Consider the following 20,319-nt stretch of genomic DNA (forward strand, 5'->3'; position numbering starts at 1 on the left):
CTGAGTTCGAGGCCAGCCTGGTCTACAGAGTGAGTTCCAGGACAGCCAAGGCTACACAGAGAAACCCTGTCTCGAAAAACCAAAAAAAAAAAAAGGACTTATAGCTGGATGTTGTGTACAGCTTTGGTCTCTTGAGGCCAAACTGGGCTACAGAGTGAGTATCAGGCCAGCCAGGGACACAGAGTGGAACCCTACCTCAAAAACCACAAACCCAATTAGGACCTTTACTCTGCTTGCTATTCATACTTTCTTCTTAGTTTCCCAGTTCCTTCTTAAAATATATCCCATTAGGAGTAATTTGAGAATGTGCTTGAATGAGATCTCTTTCATCAAGTATAATGTAATCAGTATATACTAGAGTTTCACATAAGACAAACGAGTATTTAGGAAGTACTTGTTATATTCCAAATGTAATTTATCCTTTTTTTGTGACTTGTGGTTAACATTTTGACTAGAAAATACAACAGACAATGCTCTGATATCATGTCCTTGAGACTGGTTGAAGGATATAGGTTTTAATCCTAAGATCCTCAAATGGTCTAACTGGAATTGATGTGGTTAAGGAATTTTGGAATAAGCTGGGTTACAGGGTTAGTTTGTTCATTTTTAATCAATATTTTATTGGATAAGGATTTATTTTTGTATGTTTAGATATATAAAATTTATTTATTCATAGTTTTAAAAATAATTATTATTTTTATTTTATGTGCATTGCCTGAATGTATGTTTGTGTGAGAGTGTTGGATCCCTGGGAAATGTTCCTCTCGCAAAATAGAGATCATTGCCTTCTGAAACCTTATGAGTTAAATAGGTTGGACCCTCTCTAAGCCTGAAAAAGGACTCGGCCACGTCTGTGATACCCTTCTTGGCTTTAAGCAGGACTGTTTGGGAGAAAGGGGATCACATTTTTAGGACAGTGATTCTGGTGACTAGAAAATGGATTATGAAATTAGAGGGCTGATTGAGAGATTCAGTTCTGTTGAGAGACTGGTACACCCAGTTCAGTGGTGTTCAGCTGTAATTTTAGGTTATGGGAGGTGAAGGCAGGGGGATCAGCAATTCAAGATCCATCCTCATAGTGAGCTTGAGGCTAGGTTGGATTGCATGATGAGACCCTGTCTCAAAAAAGAATTGAGGGTGCTGGTGCAGAGTTCATGTGAAGGAAGGGCATGGGAACCAAGACAGATAGGGGTGGATAAAGAAGCTAAGCACAGTGTGGGGAGTGGTGGCCCCTGCCTTTAATCCCAGCACTTGGGAGACAGGCAGAGATCTCTTGATCTCTCTCAGCCTGCTCTACAGAGTAAGTCTAGGACAGCTAGAGCTACACAGAGAAACCCTGTCTGGATAAACCAAAAGGAACAAACAAAAAAACCCCTAAGCACTTTAGTGGTGATGTTATTTACTGAGCACTTGGTGTATCCTGGATATCTCATCTGTCAGTGTCAAGTTGTGCATCTGTTGCTCAAGTCAGCAGCAGCAGCAAAGCATACAGATGTGGGTTTAACACTGGAAGGGAGGAAATAACATTACAAAAATGGGTAATTTGAAAGAAGGAATTACAAAGATAAAAGTACAGCAAAGAGCCATAACAACTTTGGAAGTAAGATTCAAATAAGTGGAATAACAGGCACACACACATAACACAAACAAAAGAAAACAATTGATTTAAAAACTAGAGAGCCAAAAGAATTTAGTGAGGGTAAGCTTATCTCTGTAGGTGAAGAAGTCGCTTGTTGAAAAGATGTCTCAGGAATTTTTTTTCTGAAAGAAATGTGTACCTGCTCTTTGCTACATTGTGGGTCTCTCTTTTTTCCACCTTTTATCTAACCTCCCCTCTCCCCCCAACACTAGATAGGATAGAGGGGTGAGAGAGGAATTAGGAAAATCCTGGAATCTAATTTCTTCCCTTTTGTTTTCTTCTTTGACCACAGCTACTACCAAACTTTAACTCCTGCCCTTCCCCAAAGACCAACAACCACTGATAATGCTTTTCAGAGGCCCTCTGTAAAGTTCCCAGAATTCCAAATGTTCACACTCAGAGAAACTATCTGCAGTTGGCAAAAGCACTCTGTTAGAGCTCAAGGCAGATCATAGTCAGCTGCTGCTAACAGTCTGGAGTAGCCCTGTATCCCCATACCTGGGATTAAAATAAAAGCACATTCTTTTTTTTTTTTTTTTGGTTTTTACGAGACAGGGTTTCTCTGTATAGCCCTGGCTGTCCTGGAGCTCACTTTGTAGACCAGGCTGGCCTCGAACTCAGAAATCCGCCTGCCTCTGCCTCCCCAGTGCTGGGATTAAAGGCGTGTGCCACCACGCCCGGCTAAAAGCACATTCTTATAATTATATTTCTGTGTTTTTAAAGAACCCAAAATTCTCACTTTAGAACTCCTTCTTTCTTCCTTCCTTCCTTCCTTTTCTTTTTTCTTTTTTTTTTTCCTTTTCTTTTTCTTTTTTCTTCTTTTCTCTTCTTTCTGTTTTGAGACAAAATAGGCCTGGCTGTCCTGGAACTAGTGTAGACTAGGCTGGCCTGGAACTCACAGTGCCTGCCTTCTGCTAGGAATAAAGGGGTGTGGCACCATGACCCAGTTGAAAGAACTCTTTAAGATACTCTGACACTGAAAGTACAAAAGATAACATGATAGATGTTCCAAACTTAGAACTGTGACAATAAGAAAGTATCAGCATTTTGACAACTCAGAGAAAAGACACTCACTTCATTATAAATCACATGATGAGAAGGAGGCAACCGATGTTTTCTTTTTGGTGTGTATTGGTGGGTTATATGGAAGGCATGTCTTCCATGTCTTCAGTTGCTCTCTTCTGGTCTGTCTCTGCTTCCCCAGCTTTTTTGCTGGTTTTGGGGATTGTGTTTACATTCAAGGTACTTTATTGTCTCCAATATGATTTTTTTTTTTTTAATTCTAGTAGTCTAAGCTTCCTGGAACTCAATATATAGTTTAAGATGGCATTAAATTTATGGTGATCCACCTACTTCAGACTCTTTGTGTGCTGGGACTATATATGTGACCATGCCTTCTAATGCTTAAACAAATATTTTATTTTCTTTCTTTGAGACAGAGTCTTTATATGTAGCCCTGCCTCTGCCTCCCGAGTGCTGGGATCAAAGGCGTGCGCCACCATGGCCCAGCTCAGGCTGGCTTTTAACTGTCTATGTAGCCTAGGCTTGGGGTCCTCTTGCTCCTGTTTTTCAAATGTTGGGATTATAGACCTGCACTCCCATGTCTGGGCTACTTTTAATTATAACCTGTTAAGAGACTGTGCTTATTAGTACTGAAAATTTCAAATTGTGAGTCATAATAAATTCTAGTCTCAAACTAGTAGTTCTCCTGCCTTAGCTTTCTAAGTACTGGGATTAAAGATGCTGCTGAGCATGGTGGCATATATCTTCAATCCCAGCATTTCCAGGAGCAGAGGCAGAAGTAGGTGGATCTCTGGAAGAGCCAGCCAGGGCAACGTTGTGAGAAGGGTGTGTGGGGTAGGGGTGGGTGTGGGGAGAAAGATGTGTTAGCACATCTGGCTCAAGACTCTTTACAATTTTTTGAAATAGCAATGTGTATACATGTGTTTGTGCACGTGAGTTTTGTGTGGGAGTTAGTGTCCCACATGTATATAATACATGCTTGGTGCCTGTGGAGGTCAGAAGATGGTATCATATCCTCTGGAACTAGTTTTATAGATAGTTGGGAACCTCCTACCATGTAGATGTTTGGAATTGTACCTGGGTCTTCTTCAAGGTCCTCTAGCACCTTGAGTCTTTTTTTTTTTTTTTTTTTTTTGGTTTTTTGAGACAGAGTTTTTCTGTATAGTCCTGGAACTCAGAAATCCACCTGCCTCTGCCTCCCAAGTGCTGGGATTAAAGGCGTGTACCACCATGCCCGGCTAACTTGAGTCATTCTTAAATAGTGCTCTTCCTTTATTTTGGTTTTGAGTGTCTTAAAGCAAAGACTGGGACTGATGGTAGCAGTTATTTGTTTAGATTCTAGTAGGTGAACATGTTTGTTGGGTACCCACAAATATGGTAAATGATGGATAACAGCTTTAAATCTTTTTTTAGAAAGGGTTTTACTCTATATTCAGGCTGTCTTTGAACTTGCTGTGGAGCCCAGGCAGGCCTCAATTCACCATCCTCCTGACCTAGCCTTCCAAATATTGGGAGGTACTTACCACCATGCCTGGCTTTAAAATTTTTTATTTAAAAAAAAAAAATTAAGGGCCGGATCACACCTTTAATCTTAGCACTTGAGAGGCAGAGGGAGGTGGGTCTCTGAGTTAGAGAGGCCAGCCTTGACTACAAAGTGAGTTCTAGGACAGACAAGGCTGTTATACAGAGAAACCTGGTCTCAAAAAGCAAAGTCAAACAAACAAAAATATCAATCAGACCCCAAAAATTTGGAATCTTCTAATATTTGGAATAGAATATGAGGACAACTTAGGTTTTTTGGTTTTGTTTTTTCATCAAACATCTCTGGAAGTCTTATTTTATTCAGTTGTAGCCAGACACCAAAGAAAGGAGAAAACTCTTAAAATAAGTGATTTAAAAATTTTTACTATGTGAACTGTCTTTTGTTTTTTTTTTTTCCCCTATGAGTTCTTTTCCTCTTCTTGCATTAGAGTAAAAATAGATTTGGTTTCCTGGGTTATCACAGCTTGTAACAAAAAGCTTTTTTATAAAGTTGGCCAGTTAGCAGGGTGAGATCATTCTTTTCTAAGTAGTGTTTAGTGTTCTGTTGAGACAAAGCTATGTCTGATAGGCCAAGCACACAATAGCCCTGACTTTGTGGTTATGTTTAGGGCAATAGGGTGAGTTTTCTGTGTGATAGAATACTACTGATATGTAGAAAAAAGTGAAAGGTACTTGGCTTAGCGTCTGCACTCTAGTCTGGTCACGTGTAGAAAGATTAGAATGATAAAGGGGCTCAATTGAAGGTAGGACCCGGGCATAGGCTATCACATCTTAAGTGAGTTCTAAAATACTAAATACTTTATTAAATACTACTGAAGACAGTTTGACTCTGTTGAGAAATACTGAATGCCTGGACAGTCCTTCGAGAAGTCACATCCTGGGTCCTGTATGTGCCTTATTTTCTTGCTGAGTCTTTCCACCTAGTATTCAGAAGCAGTTTTAAAATCTCTCAGCCGGGCGTGGTGGCGCACGCCTTTAATCCCAGCACTTGGGAGGCAGAGGCAGGTGGATTTCTGAGTTCCAGGCCAGCCTGGTCTACAAAGTGAGTTCCAGGACAGCCAGGGATATACAGAGAAACCCTGTATCAAAAAACCAAAACCAAAACAAAACAAAAAATCTCTTAATAAAGCCAAACTTTTTTGTTTTGTTTTGTTTTTAAAGCTGGATACTGGAAAACTGTATACTGTAAAATGGTAAATTAAATGTTACTTTTTTTTTTTGATTTTTTAAGATAGGATTTCCTCTGTGTATCCCTGGTTGTTCTAGAACTCACTCTGTAGACTAGGTTGGCCTCGATCTCAGATCTGTTGTTATTTTCATTTTAAATTTAACTTTTGTCAGGCAGTGGTAGTTCTTATCTGTAATCCCAGCATTTAGGAGGCAGAGGCAGATCTCCGAGTTTGAGGCCAGTCTGGTCTACAGAGTGAGTTCCAGACAGCTACAGCTACAAGGAGAAACCCTGTCTTGAATGCTGTGCCCCCCACCCCCAAAACCTCCAACAAACAAACAAACTCAAAGACCTCAAACCAAAGATTAAATTTCATCTTTAAAAGCATCTAATTTCTTTACTACTTGTACAGAACTAAGGTTGATGTTATTCTTAGCCAAGGTTTGTACATTGCTAGGATAGCATAATGTAGTTATGAGGCAAAAATCCACCTGAGGTAGTCAATGCAATTTGTAAAAGGCTAGCTTGTTTGGTGTCATCTCTAGTAAGTGTATAGCTGGACTTATGTTTTTGAAGCATACTTGGCGTAAAAACTAATGAGAATTGTAATGCTATCTTACTCTACTTCTTAGTTTATGTATGTGTGTGTGCTGTGTGCATATGTGTATGCATGTGAGTCGTGTGTGTGTAGGTCAGAAGACAATTTGTGGAAATAATTTCTGTCCCTCTTCCCACTTTTTTCCTTTGGTTTTTCAAGACAGGGTTTCTCTGTGTAGCCTTGGCTGTTCTGGAACTCACTTGACCAGGCTGGCCTCCAACTAACTCCCCTGCCTCTGCCTCCCAAGTGCTGGGATTAAAGGTGTGTGCAGTCACCATCTTTTATTTTTGTTTGTTTGTTTTTTCTTTTTGTTTGTTGTACTTAAAATTTTTTTTTAAGACAATGTCTCACTATGTAGCCCAGACTGACCTGGATCTCATTATTCAGAGAAAGCTGGCCTCAAACTTAGAGAGATCTGCCTGCTTCTTCCTCCCAAGTGCTGGTAATAAAGTATGTGTCATCTTTCTTAGCTTTTGTGGTATGCTGTGTAGACCAGGCTGCCTAGATCATACTATGTAGCCAAGGATAACTTTGAACTTAATCTTCATCCACCTTCCAGTTGTTGATCTTAGCCCATGCCCACATGGGCAGGTCTTTTTTTCTCATTTACAAAATAAGGAAGAAGGTTGGTTCAAATGTATTTGCTAAAGTTTTGCAATTTGATCAGAAATGTTTGCTTTGTTTCTGTGAATATGAATAAGAACTTGTTAGAGTTGGTCATTGTTGTCCCCTCATGAAGCAACATCCTAAATTGTTTTCTGAAGGTACCACAGTGGGAGAAGCTTTAAATGGAGGACCACCTAATCTTCTTTTAAGTTGGAAATGAATACTGCTTGTTACTGGAACGTTAAAAGACTTTGTCTTAAATTATCCCCTTTTCTAGATTTGCTTCTGAATATTGCTCTGAGGAAAATAGTGGTTATATGATGGAGAAATAAATATATCTGTATTGAGGAAATTTTTGTAAATATGGCCCTGTTTTTATGTTTGTTTTAATGCTTATACAATGTTAAATACTGAACTATCACTAGCTATTTTGTTTTTGTTTTTGGAGACAGGGTTTCTCTGTGTAGCCTGGCTGTCTTGGAACTCACTCTGTAGACCAGGCTGGCCTTGAACTCAGAAATCCACCTGCTGGGACTAAAGGCGTGCGCCACCACGCCCGGCTATCACTAGCTATTTAAGTGTTTTATTATAATAATTAAATTCTCAAAGCACCTATCTTAGTTTCATGAATAAAGGTAATTTGCAATTGCATCAGATTTTTTTTTTGTAACTATACCAATCTAAAGATTTTATTTTTGTTTCAGCATATTCATTGGCATTATAATGTGCTAGTTAGTTTTTGCCATCCTGTCACAGATTAAATCACCTGGGAAAAGGAAACCTCAGGTAAGGAATTGCCTTCATCATACTGACCTGTGGGCATATCTGGCAGGCATTTTCTTGATGTGAGCCATGCTATCCCAGGATTGGGAGTCCTGGGTTGTCTAAGTAAGCATGCCTTGGGAATAAGTTAGTAAGCAGCATTCCTCCACGATCTCTGCCTCCAGGTTCCTGCCTTGAGCTCCTCCCTGGTTCCCCCTCTATGGTGGACTGTAACTGAACTAAGGCAAATCCTTTTCAAGTCGGTTTCAGTCATTGTTTTATTACAGCAACAGAAAACCAACAGAGGACATACAGAAAATGAAGATGGTAGAGGGTCCCCATATGCTCCTGGTACTATATTAGTCTAGCACATTTGTTGTAATTAATTTATACAATATTAATAATCAACATCCATAATTTATTATGGCTTTTTCGATCTTTAATTATTTTTGAGAGTGTACAAAATAGTGGTCTTCATTATGCCAGCCTCACACATGCATATCAAGTGCTTTTCCGCTAATTATGTTGTTTCCCCTCCCCAGCCCAGTACTGTCAAACTCTCTCCCATCCTCCCTCTTTTCCTTCCATATCCACATATTTTTCCCATACAAACACCAGGATCATTTTATTTCTCAGTCTGGTTTAGACTTCTATCATTCTTATATAAGGCTCTTTTCCTGTTAAAGACTCTAGTTTTCTTGGCTGTGAGGTTGTCAAGGTATTCAGGAGTGCTAATTCTGCAGAACAGTACTTCAGCTGAGTTTGTCTTGCCATTTCTCTTAGAATGGGGTTATGATCTTCAAGAGGAAATTACAGGACACCTTTCATGAGTTCTTTTTTTGTACTTGGCTGAGGCAGAGTCTCTGAGTTGTTTCTGCCGTGCAGGTACTCCAGGCTCTTCTCTACTTTTCAACATTCTATCTTATCTCAGCTATAGGAGTACCAGGACTAGAAGTGTAAGACAGCGTGTCCAGCTTTGTGAGTCTCAGTATTAAACTTGGATTGTCAGGCTTGGCGGCAAAGTAAGTGCCTTTACCTGCTATGGCCTGGAACTCAGAACCATCTGCTTTTACATCCCCAGTGCTGGGATTACAGTCATGACTCCATCATCTAGTGCATCAGATTTCAAAAAACAAAAAACAAACCACTGGCTCCAGGGATTGAGTTCAGGGTGTCAGGCTTGTGCAGCAAGCACTCCATGGTATGACTAAGGGGAAGTTTTTTTTTTTTTTTTTTTTTTTTTTTTTTATTGTAGATACAAGAGAAAGAACATCCAGAGTCCAGAGAGACTTGAACATGGTTGTCAGACTGGATGTGTCTGTCTTCAAGAGGGGGTGTACTAGCAGGGAATAAAGAATAGAGAAAATGTAATCACTAGAGAAGGGGCGAGGAGAGAGAGAATAGCAGGGTTATACAGAGAATGAGTAGCTGGGGAAAGTTTAGTTAGGGGAGGAGAGAAGCTAGAATGCTAGCATGGAGTTTGAAATGTCTAACTGGTGCTTGAGGAAACCCCAAGGCCAACATGGTTTTGATACACTAATAGACACCACAGGTAGCCACTTGTTTCTTCAAGCAGAGGTAAGGGAAATTACTCCTTCTGGTAGATCAGAACCAGTTTGAGAAGTTCTGAGGAATGCTGGCTTTTATCTAACTGCCGGAAATCCTTCTATAGTATTGCTTGAGCTATAAATAAATCAACTTGAGCTTATTTCTGAATATTTTCCCTGTCTTTTAGAGTTTGGGAACTGGAGTTTTCTTTGGCTGTGACAAAGCCCAGCTAAGGTGACCTTTTATAAAAACTTATTGTTGCTGGGTATGGGTGCAGAGGTAAATAGATCTATGAATTTGAGGCTAGCTTGGCCTACACAGTGAGTTACAGGGCAGCCAGAGCTCCATAGTGAGGTCCTTGAAATCCTGTTTCAAAAAACAAAGCCAAAAATAAAACAGAAGAGGAAGTCTAAGTTACTACCTTTTTGTGTCTCTGTGTTGGGATAAAATGGTGGCATTTGGCCAAGCTCAGAAACTCAGGCCTGTAATCCCAGATAGTCTGGAGGCTGAGACAGGAGGATTCCAAGTTCAAGGCCTGTCTGGGAGTCCAACCTTGGATAGCTTAGTGAGACCAAGTCTCAAAATAAAAACAAACATAAAAACAGAAGGAAAGCAGGCTGGGAAATGTTGCTCAGTAGCTCAGAGTTGCTTGCCCAGTGTGTGTAACTTCCCAGGGGGAAAAGTAGCATTGGGAATTTAACTGTGAGAAGGTATTTGGAAAGAAAATTAGCTAGTGGTATGGAAGTGAACCTAGAGTCTTGAAGATGGCAGGCTGTGCTCTATAGCTAAATTATATCCTCAGCCCTAGTAGCATACATTTTTGAGTGCTCTAAAGAGCACTTTATCACTTTTCTATTGGCAAAATGATGATCTTCAAGATCTAAGATAAGATCATTGGGGTAGTGACTGTGGCCTTTGAAGTGTATCCAGCAGTTTCATGGACTACGAAGGAATAATTTCCTTCCTTCTCTCCTGTCTCCTTTCCTTTCTCTTGGAAAGGTCTTGCTGAAGTTTATATCCTCTTGCCTTAGCCTCCTCAGTGCTGTTATTTTAGATTCATATACCAATATGGCCAGCTTTAAAAGTTTATTTCCTCTTTATAGCATAGTGTGGAATATTTGGCCTCTGGCCTTCTCACAATTGAGGAATTTTAGTTCCTTCTATCTCATACCACAGAGTCCTCCACTGGATCCTTTGTATTTAGTGGGTTGACTACTGTATACATGGTAGTCCAGGCCAGTCTTGAACTTCTGACTCTCCTGTCTTCCTTCCTCTAGGGTGCTAGGATTAAGGTATATGACAGCTTGCCATGCTCTGTGTTTTATCTCCTTATGTTTTACTTACTTTTGAATGAGTAAAAATTCATCTATTGCACAAAATATTCTAGTGCATGTATAAGAAGTACAGTGGAATACTGAGCCTCCTTAGAGCTACTGATTGTCCATGCCCATTCAGTCTGTCTACCCACCAGCTAAAAGGAGGACAGACCTTACACTGTCTTTTAAAGGTCAGCACTCAGACTTTCAGACCAATAGAGAAACACATTCCAAAGAGAAGGCAAAGTTCTCTTTGCCTTCTGCCCACTTACAATTAAAGTTGGAGAGTCAGCAAAAGTCTTTTAGTTGATTTCAACTACTGCTTTAGGATCAACTCCATTTTTTTTCCTTTCTCCTTCTCTTCTGTATTGTATACAGTACAAAATTTTTGTTCATTAATATTGTTTCTCATGGAGCCAACATGTGTTGATATTAAATGTACCCTTTATTTTTAAAATTTCATTTAGCACAAAATAATGCTATAGTTTAATGCTGTTGTGTGTAGTCTCCCTTCCTAATAAACTCGGTTCTCCACTCAACCCCCGTCCTCATACCCCCACCCCATTTTTGGAGATAGGATCTTGTTATGTAGCCTGGCTAGGCCTCAGCTCATGTCTTTCTCAGCTTCCTGAATGCTGGAATCACCAACACTCTCATGTTCAGCCCTCCCCTGCTTTAGTTGCTTTTCTTTCATATATTGTCTATTTTAGATGCCTAGTGTCCTTCGGCTTTTTAAATTCTTGAAAGGTTCATTTCGGATAGGTCATCTTCCAATTATTTCATTTAAATTCTTTTTCTTTATATTCATTCATTCATTCATTCATTTATTGTTACTGTATTTGTTTATGAGACAGTATTATTTTTCTGTGTAGAGCTCATGGCTGTCCTGGAACTCACTCTGTAGATCAGGCAGTCTTCTGAACTCAGAGATTCAGAGATGCACCTACTTGTTTCCTGAGTTTGGGGATTAAACAGGTGTGTCACCACCACCCAGTTATTTAATTTCTTTTATGGTATTGTTTTTTTGGGTGCTTCCTAGGATACTACATTAACTTGTCAAGGCTGTGTGTGTGTGTGTGTGTGTGTGTACTGCATGTGCCTGATGTGGTGAATAACAGCGAAAACCATACTCAGATTGCTTGTTACTTGGTAAGTATTGGTTGAGTGAAGTTTTGTTGTTTTCCTTAAATATTTTTATTGCAAGTCTTCAGTCCCAGCACTCAGAGTTAGAAACAGGTGGCTCTCTGAGTTTGAAGCTCTAACCAGGTCTACAGAGTGAGTTCCAGGCCAGACAAAGCTACACAGAGAAACCTAAAAGCTGCACCATCCTCAAAAACAAAAGAAAACAAAAACCAAAACCAACAAATCCTAAAACTTTCTTATCCATATTCCTAAAATCATGAAGATACTTTTCCATCTTCTCCCATAGAAACTTTGCCTTTTGCTTATAGGCCCGCCATTCACCAGGAATTGATTTTGTTTTTGATGGTGCTGGAACTCAAAATTCCCAGTTGACTCATTGACATTTGTTGAATAGATATATCTTCCTCTGCTGCTCTGCAGTGTCACATTTTTAATATTTTATATTAAATATATATATTTATATTAAATATAATATATTATATTCATTATAAATATATAATATATAAATACACACACACATATCTTTCCTCATGTCTTGGAAGCTTGGCCTTCAGTGGAAGACAGTGAGACCTCTAAGAGGGAGGGACAGCCTGTGTGCTTGTTACTGGTCTCAGTCTGACTCTTCCTATCTCAATGTGATCTTTTTTGTTTCCCCTATAATAAATATCATCTTTGAAGTTCCACAGTCAAAGGTGCCTTTACCAGGGGCTGGCACCACCCGTGCTATAGTTGTTTCTAAGACTATTAGCTGAACTTTATAGAAGTACCCAGCTCAGGGCTGGGGATGTCCTCCATGGGAAGACTTCATGAATGAAGTACTGGGTTAGATTCCTAGCAGCAGCCTGGATGTGGTGTCACACAGCTATAGTCCTGTCCTACCTCAGCTACATAAAATTCATGGCTAGCCTGCTATATGTGACCCTGTGTCAGAAAATTCTTATTATTGTGTTTATATTGTTCGTGTGTGCACATGTGTGGGGGTATAGGTACTTGTGTATGTGGAGGTTAGAGAACATCAGGAGTTCTTTCATATCCATCTCCACTTGTAGACAAAGTCTCACTGTATAGATTACTCTAGTTTCCAAGTCAGAGATTCTGTTGGCTCTGCCTCCCCAGAGCTGGGATTAAAGGTGTGGGTTTTGGGAGCAAAGGCAAATTGTCTTCTTGACCTCCTTATGTGCCTTGGTACTCATTCATCCTCACACATAAATGTAATTAGTAAGATAAAAATAGAAAGTATCACCTACAGTGATAGTGAAGGAAAGAAGGTGTAAGTTGACATGCTTCAGAAGTGATGCTGGTGTGTAGACACTGTTAGGCCACAAGATTTTGTTTGTCTTTCTGCTTGTGTTTCTGGTATTCTTGCTTCTCTTAGCTTCCTTAGCACTAGCCTCTTTTATAAGTGAGTTGTTTTCCCTGGTTCTCATTTTTATTACCTTTTAAAAGTGAGGAAATTAGATTATAGGTCATTTACACTAGTTTGGTTTTTTTTGTTTTGTTTTTGTTATTGTTGTTTTTGTTTTTTGGAGACAGGGTTTCTCTGTGTAGAAAACTCGCTTTGTAGACCAGGCTGGCCTTGAACTCAGAGATGCACCAGTCTCTGGCTATGACTGCTGTAATAAAAGACATGTGCTGGCACACCGCGCTTTGTACGGTCCTCCGGTCCACGCTCGCAGTCTCTCCGCCACCATGCCTATGTTCATCGTGAACACCAATGTTCCCCGCGCCTCTGTGCCAGAGGGGTTTCTGTCGGAGCTCACCCAGCAGCTGGCGCAGGCCACGGGCAAGCCCTCATAGTACACCGCAGTGCACGTGGTCCCGGACCAGCTCATGACTTTTAGCAGCACGAACGATCCGTGCGGCCTGCTGTCCGATCGCCTGCACATCAGCCCGGACCGGGTCTTCATCAACTATTACGACATGAACGCTGCCAACGTGGGCTGGAACGGTTCCACCTTTGCTTGAGTCCTGGCCCCACTTACCTGCACCGCCGTTCTTCGAGCCTCGCTCCACGCAGTGTTCTGTGTTTATCCACCGGTAGCGATGCCCACCTTCCGGCCGGGAGAAATAAATGGTTTATAAGAGGAAAAAAAAAAAAAAAGACATGTGCCACCAACTAAACTTAAGTGTTCTTAAAAAGGGGTTTTAGATGTTTTATTTATTCATTTTTATTCATTTAAGATTTTATTATTTAAGATGTATGTATGTATGTGTATGTATATGGGTGCTCCATATACCAGAGGAAGGAATCAAGTACCATTATAGACAGTTGTGAGCCACTGTGTGGATGGTGGGAATTGAATTCAGGACCTTAGTAAGAAGAGCCAGTGCTTTTAACCACTGAGCAATCTCCCAGTCCTTATTTATTTTCAAAAGCTCATTTTTAGAAGATTTATGAGTATATATGTGTGCCAGTTGCTTGCCATGCTCTCAGAGGTCTGAAAAGAGAGTGTTGGATCCTATGGAACTGGAACTAAAGATGCTTGTGAGCTGCTGCCACATGGGAGCTGGGAATTGAACCCAGATTCTCGGCAAGAACACGTGTTCTTACTGTCTCTTCACTTCTCATCTGTAGGTATTTTTAGTTAGAAAGAACTTTTGGCTAGGATAAATATAGGTAACTGAATGTTATTTATTAACTTTTTTAGTTAGAGGAAGGAAAGATAAAGCATAATAAATAAAACGTTGTTTTAGCAATATGCTTTCTTTTCAAAACCTTGAGTGATAATTGTCCAGAATTTTAAGACTGATTTTATTATGACTGAGATAAAATTAAATATTGCCTGCAAAGAATGATCACAACGGAAATGTAACTGCTGTGTCATTCTCATCTCTGGTTTCGGCCCACACAGCCAGTCTTCAGCAGACTCGATCAGTGGATCACATGATTAACAGTGGGAGGTATCTAGTGTAGATTATTCTTGCTGGAGAAAAAGATTTTAAATTTCCTTGTGTCAGAAATGTGGCGGCCTGGTGCTTGTCGGCAGATCCAAGTTAAATTCTGTCATAACTGAACCCAAGTTGCCTGCATAGTTCTTGTGAGTAAGCAAGTTTGGTTTTGAACTTGGTGTTGCAAGGGTATTTAATGGGTCCAATGTGGTGTGTACATATATTTGCGATGTTTTTATATTTACGGGGAAGGCTGTCTAAAATAGTGGGGAAAGGAGCTAGTTGTTTTGGAAACTAGCTAGGAGTAAAATGGAATGTCTTTTACCCTCTATCATCAGTAAGTTGTTTCACGTAGGAGGGTAGCTGGGTGACAGGCAGCCTCAGCTATCCCAGTAATTGTGGGTTCTCTTTGTTGATAATTCAGTGATGAATAGAACAAATGGCTGTGAGTAAAACTCTGCCAACCCTGGAAATTTCATCAATTCATAATAGTACAGCTGTTGTCCCTGCGTTGTATAGGGGAAGGGTTTTGGAGATGGAATGTTAATATTCTTCAAAGCAATATTGCTTAAGATAGGATCCCACTAAGTTGTCATTTGTAAATCTCTTCCACAAAGCAGGAGAAATTCAAATATCCTAAGGAATCTTAAAGCCAGTAAAGCATGGTAGCTGATCTCTCTAGAGAGCTTTCCTTGCTTAATGATTGATTTGACTTAGAATGAAATACCATATTTATGGAAGTCAATTTTTTTTTTGGTTAAATAAATTAAAAACCACACAGTCAAAATGGAAATAAGATTCAGTTTAATATGTAATAAGTCTCTGAAATAAATAAGTTGAAAACACATCTGGGAAATAAAGTTATATAGTTTAATAGCCAAAAGCTTGCCAGGCAAACTGAAAAAAATTTTTGATTTTTGAATATGAATGCATGGGAATTCTGGCTATATTCAGTCTGTCAGATTACAAGTGATCTCTGGGACTGTCTGGGATGCTGGGTTCTTTCCAAGCCTGAGGAGCAAGAATCCATTTTGGTAACAGCATTCTCTATAATGACACTAGCAGCTCAGTATCAGCTTCAGAATCCCCTGCCATTTAAACCAAGCTGGAGTGGGGTCGAAGGGAGGGGTGGAGAGAAGAAAACATTAACCACCAGTTATCTACATTCCTGTGATAGCACTGCAGTCTCCTAAAATCAGGCGTGGTGTTATTAAAACAGTTTAACTGAGTATCAAGAGCAGATGGTTTTCAGTATAATTACTAACCGTAATAGCACACACAGAGTACTGTGTGCATATAGTCCTGGAGTTCTAGAGTTCTAGACCAATCTTAGGTACCATGGTGAAACTCTGTCAAAAAAGTTTTAATTACATTTGCTATTTGAAATGTATTTTCTTTGGGAAACAGTAATGCAAGTGGTAATTTTAAAAAGTAGTACAAGGCAGTAAAAAAGATACTTTTCTTTTAAAGTGTCTTTAATAGACAAAATTTTGAAAGCTATCAGACTTGCCAGCATGTTGAAACAGTATCTGCTGTGTGCTGGCTGCTAATTTTTCTTCCCTTTTACATTAAAGCCTGAAACACTTTGAATGAAACCTCTTTTGGGGATGAGGAAGAAAGTGATTTGATAAGATCTTAATTTACACTGCATGTGAACAGTGGTCCTTCCAGGAATGTGTGCCGCCCCGCCCCCCCCCTCCCCCCAGAGTTTCTCTGTGTCCCTGGCTGTCCTGGAACTGTCCTTGTCTCTGTAGACCAGACTGGCCTCAAACTCAGAAATCTGCCTGCCTCTGCCTCCCAAATGCTGGGATTAAAGGCATGTGCCACAACTGCCTGGCTAATGTATGTTTTGTACCCTCTTAAAATAGGAGTCTAGAGTGGGGCATAGTGTCATAGGCTAGTGTCTAGGGTCTAGTGTGAAATGAAGCCACTGTAGTTGTTAAGGAATAATATTTTTGATTGATTGATGGTGGCGCTGTTTAGGTTCTTCTTTTCTTTCACAAGCAAACACAGTAACCAACTTGGTCATTTGTAAGCTAGAGTGGCAGTTTCACATCAGACAAATGAGGACAGTTTTTAGAGGACTTTCAATGTTTGAAAAATTGACTCGCCGGGCGTGGTGGTGCACGCCTTTAATCCCAGCACTTGGGCGGCAGAGGCAGGTGGATCTCTGAGTTCAAGGCCAGCCTGGTCTACAAAGTGAGTTCCAAGACAGCCAAGGCTACACAGAGAAACCCTGTCTCGAAAAAAACAATCCCCCCAAAAACAAACAAACAAAAACAAACAAAAAAAAAAACAAGACAAAAAATTGACTCAAACCAAGAAAAGTGAAATATTTGTAATCTCCACACTTTAGAAAACAGAGGCAGGGGCTGGTAAGATTGCTCAGCGGTTAAGAGCGCCGACTGCTCTTCCAAAGTCCTGAGTTCAAACCCCAGCAACCACATGGTGGCTCAAAACCATCTGTAATGAAATCTGATGCCATCTTCTAGAGTGTCTGAAGACAGCTACAGTATACTCACATATAAACAAACAAACAAATATTTAAAAAGAAAAAGAAAGCCGGGTTTGGTGGCACACGCCTTTAGTCCCAGCACTCGGGAGGCAGAGGCAGGCGGATTTCTGAGTTCGAGGCCAGCCTGGTCTACAAAGTGAGCTCCAGGACAGCCAGGGCTATACAGAGAAACCCTGTCTCGTAAAAACCAAAAAAAAAAAAAGAAAACAGAGGCAGGTAGATCTCTTGTTAGTTCAAGACCAGCCGGATCTACAGGCCAGTAAAGCTATGCACTGAGACTTTGTCTCAAAACAAAACAAAAAACAAAACAAAACAGACTAGTTACCCAGACTACTGTTTTTTGTAATTAGCTATAAATATTTTTAATCTATATAGACCTTGCCCAAAAAAATACTTTTAAGTCAGTAATCTCAGACTTTGTGGGTTATCTAAAGTAAACCACCACAGAAGGTATTTATGATCTCATCCTGTGTTATTTATTATTTATGAGCACACAGCTATTAATAGTAAACAGTAAGAAGAGTAAAAGGACCAAGATTCTCTTGAATGCTTTGTCATCATGTCACAGAGTTTTCTGTTGCCTTACTTTGCCTGTTTTTATGAAGACCTTGGTAGCCAGGTAATTTCACACCAGACATATGGTCAAAAGAAAAGATCAGATGTCCAAATTGCTGTACTAGAGAACATGTGTTCTTCCTGACTACTTAGACCATTTGGGGCTTGTTTTCTGACAGCGAGGTATCAAGTCTCTGTTGATGTTGTTAGCTAGAGCACAGTGGAGTGACTTGTCCAGTAAAGTTGGTTCAGGAGTGCACTGAGTTCATTTTTTAATTCCTTCCTTCCCCATCAAAGCTTTTGTCTTATAGTAAGCCATACAACTGAGAATACTTTTTATAAAGTTTTGGATTTGGAGTAATTTTAATTTTTTAAATAAAAATATTATTATAGCCGGGCGTGGTGGCGCATGCCTTTAATCCCAGCACTCGGGAGGCAGGGGCAGGCGGATTTCTGACTTCGAGGCCACCCTGGTCTACAAAGTGAGTGCCAGGACAGCCAGGGCTACATAGAGAAACCCTGTCTTGAAAAAAAACAAAAAAACAAAAAAAACCAAAACAAAAAAAAAAATTATTATTTTTATTATTAAATACACTGTAGCTGTCTTAAGACGCACCAGAAGAGGGCATCAGATCCCATTACAGATGGTTGTGAGCCACCATGTGGTTGCTGGGATTTGAACTCAGGACCTTCGGAAGAGCAGTCAGTGCTCTTAACCACTGAGTCATCTCTCCAGCCCCAATTTTTAAATTTTATTTTGCCAAGTATGGTGATACATGCCTTTAATCTCTGGACTTGGGAGGCAAAGGCAAGAAGCACTCTTTGAGTTTGAGGGCTACATAGTGAGTACTATGATAGCCAGGGCTATACAGAGAGAGACCCTGTCTCGGGAAGGAAATAACCTGCCAACCAACTCATCCATCCATCTCAAGGAAAGGAAAACAAAAATCAAAAGCCAAAAAAACCCAAACCAAAAATAACCACAAAAATTAACATTTATTTCCTCCTTGTCTTTCTTTCCTTTAACCCCTCCTGTGTACCCCTCTCCAGCCGCCCCTCTCATGCTTCTCCAATACTTCCTTTCAAATTGATATTCTCTTTTGTCTTATTATTGTTTATAATACATATACACATAAATATGTAAGTTTACCCTGCTGAGTCTGTTTCGTGATGCTTGTGTGTTAGTGATTTCAGGGCTACTCACTTTGTATTGGATAACTATTAAGGGGACTCAAGCATGGATTCTTTCTCTTTTAACAGTCATTAGTTGCCAGTAGTACTTTGTACTGGGTGGAACCTCTGTGAGATTTCAACCTTCCATGTTAGCATGTCTGTCGGTATTGTTTTTGTTTAGGTCTCATTTAGGAAGCCATATTACTAACGTAATACCTTCCCTGTTATTTCTGATAGGCATACTATTTTTATTTATTTGGTTTTTTTGAGACAGAGTCCTGGAACTCCTCTGTAGATTAGGCTACCCTGGAACTCACAAAGATGACCTGGGATTACATGGGCCATAAAACTAAGAAAAACTTCATAGGTGATTTGCTCAAGGCTCCAGCATCAAATTAAACCACTATATTTACCAGACTCATTTTTAGATTTTCTTTCTCATAAATCTATTTTATTTATTTACTTATTTTTAAAATACTTATTATATGTAAGTACACTATAGTTGTCTTCAAATACCCCAGAAGACGACATCAGATCTCATCATGGAGGATTGTGAGCCACCATGTGATTGCCAGGATTTGAACTCAGGACCTTTGGAAGAGCAGTTGGTGCTCTTAACCGCTGAGCCATCTCACCAGCCCCCATAAATCCACTTAAAATTAACCTTATTGTCTATATAGATCGATGAGTAAATGGCCAGTGAACAAGCCTTTTAATAAGGCTTTTATCTTGAGGCCTTGATATGAAAACAAGACTGTGTTGTGTTGAATCTATTTACCCCACAGGGTCTCACTGTGTAGCCTTAGGTGTTCTGGAGCTCCTATGCTGAGCTGACCATGCTGACCTTGAACTCATAGAGCTCCACCCACCTTTGCCTCCCAAGTGCTGGGATTAAAGACACGTTTGGTCCAGTGTAGTACCTTTTAGTTCATAAAACATAAAATAACATTGAGACATAATTTATTGTTAAATAACTTCACTCTGTATGTGTGAGGTAAAATGTACATGTTATTGTTATAGATGTTATTATTATTATGTACTGTTATTTGAAGAACAGTTTGACAGATCTGTTGAGCATTTAATTTGTTATGTGCACATATTTTAGAATAAAGAACTAGAAAATCAATTTCTTTCATTTATAAGATAAAGTGTGCTTTCAATAGTCGTTAATTTCACTTCTAACATAATACTATAATTTCCCTAAAGGAATAATTTTCTACAAGAAGTGATTGTGTGTGTGTGTGTGTGTGTGTGTGTGTGTGTGTATGTATGTGTTGAAATATAACTTCTGTATGTAGCCTAGGCTGGTCTAGAATTTAGTGTTCCTGTTTTACCTTTCTGAAGTTTGGCTGGGAGCCCCTCTGGCCTAACATCTGCATGAGGATATTGATGTCACCACATAAATAGAAGTATGACATGGAACGTGCACACAGATGTGGTACTGGAATCCTGTAATCCCAGAAATTTGGGCCTTTGTGCTTTAGCTGTCATTTACTGGGATTATGGATGTGCCATCATGCTCTGTCCATAATACCTCTAAAAGGCTAACTGTAGATGGAGCTGAGCAGTAGTGGCGCATGCCTTTAATCCCAGCACTTGGGAGGCAGAGGCAGGCAGATTTCTGAGTTCGAGGCCAGCATGGTCTACAGAGTGAGTTCCAGGACAGCCAGGGCCACACAGAGAAACCCTGTATTGAAAAACAAAACAAAACAAAAAGGAATATATAGATGGGAGAAAGATGTGCCACATGGTGGCACATACCTCTTATCGAAACAGTTGAGAGGCAGAGGCAGGAGAGAAGACAGCAGGTTTGAGGCCAGTCTGGTCTACTTTGAGACCCTG

General features: G+C 39.9%; 1 protein-coding gene and 1 pseudogene across 18 annotated transcripts in view; both read left to right on the top strand.

Moving 5' to 3' along the window:
• The window catches only part of Map4 (microtubule associated protein 4), a 151,812-nt gene that overhangs the window by 21,667 nt on the left and 109,826 nt on the right, over positions 1–20,319 (top strand). For 4 of the 18 annotated variants that reach the window (XM_029481531.1, XM_029481532.1, XM_029481533.1 and 1 more), the window contains exon 1: positions 14,219–14,383. The exons of 4 other annotated variants lie outside the window; for them this stretch is intronic. The gene's annotated coding sequence lies outside the window, so the exon portion shown is untranslated. Of the gene's footprint in view, positions 1–14,214; positions 14,384–20,319 lie in introns of those variants that run through there. 10 more of the 18 variants (XM_021173054.2, XM_021173060.2, XM_021173059.2 and 7 more) reach the window with 7 other exon arrangements.
• LOC110302230 lies at positions 12,962–13,430 on the top strand (annotated as a pseudogene).

The sequence above is a fragment of the Mus caroli genome, chromosome 9 (assembly GCF_900094665.2).
Source record: "Mus caroli chromosome 9, CAROLI_EIJ_v1.1, whole genome shotgun sequence".
In the NCBI taxonomy this organism is placed as follows: domain Eukaryota; kingdom Metazoa; phylum Chordata; class Mammalia; order Rodentia; family Muridae; genus Mus; species Mus caroli.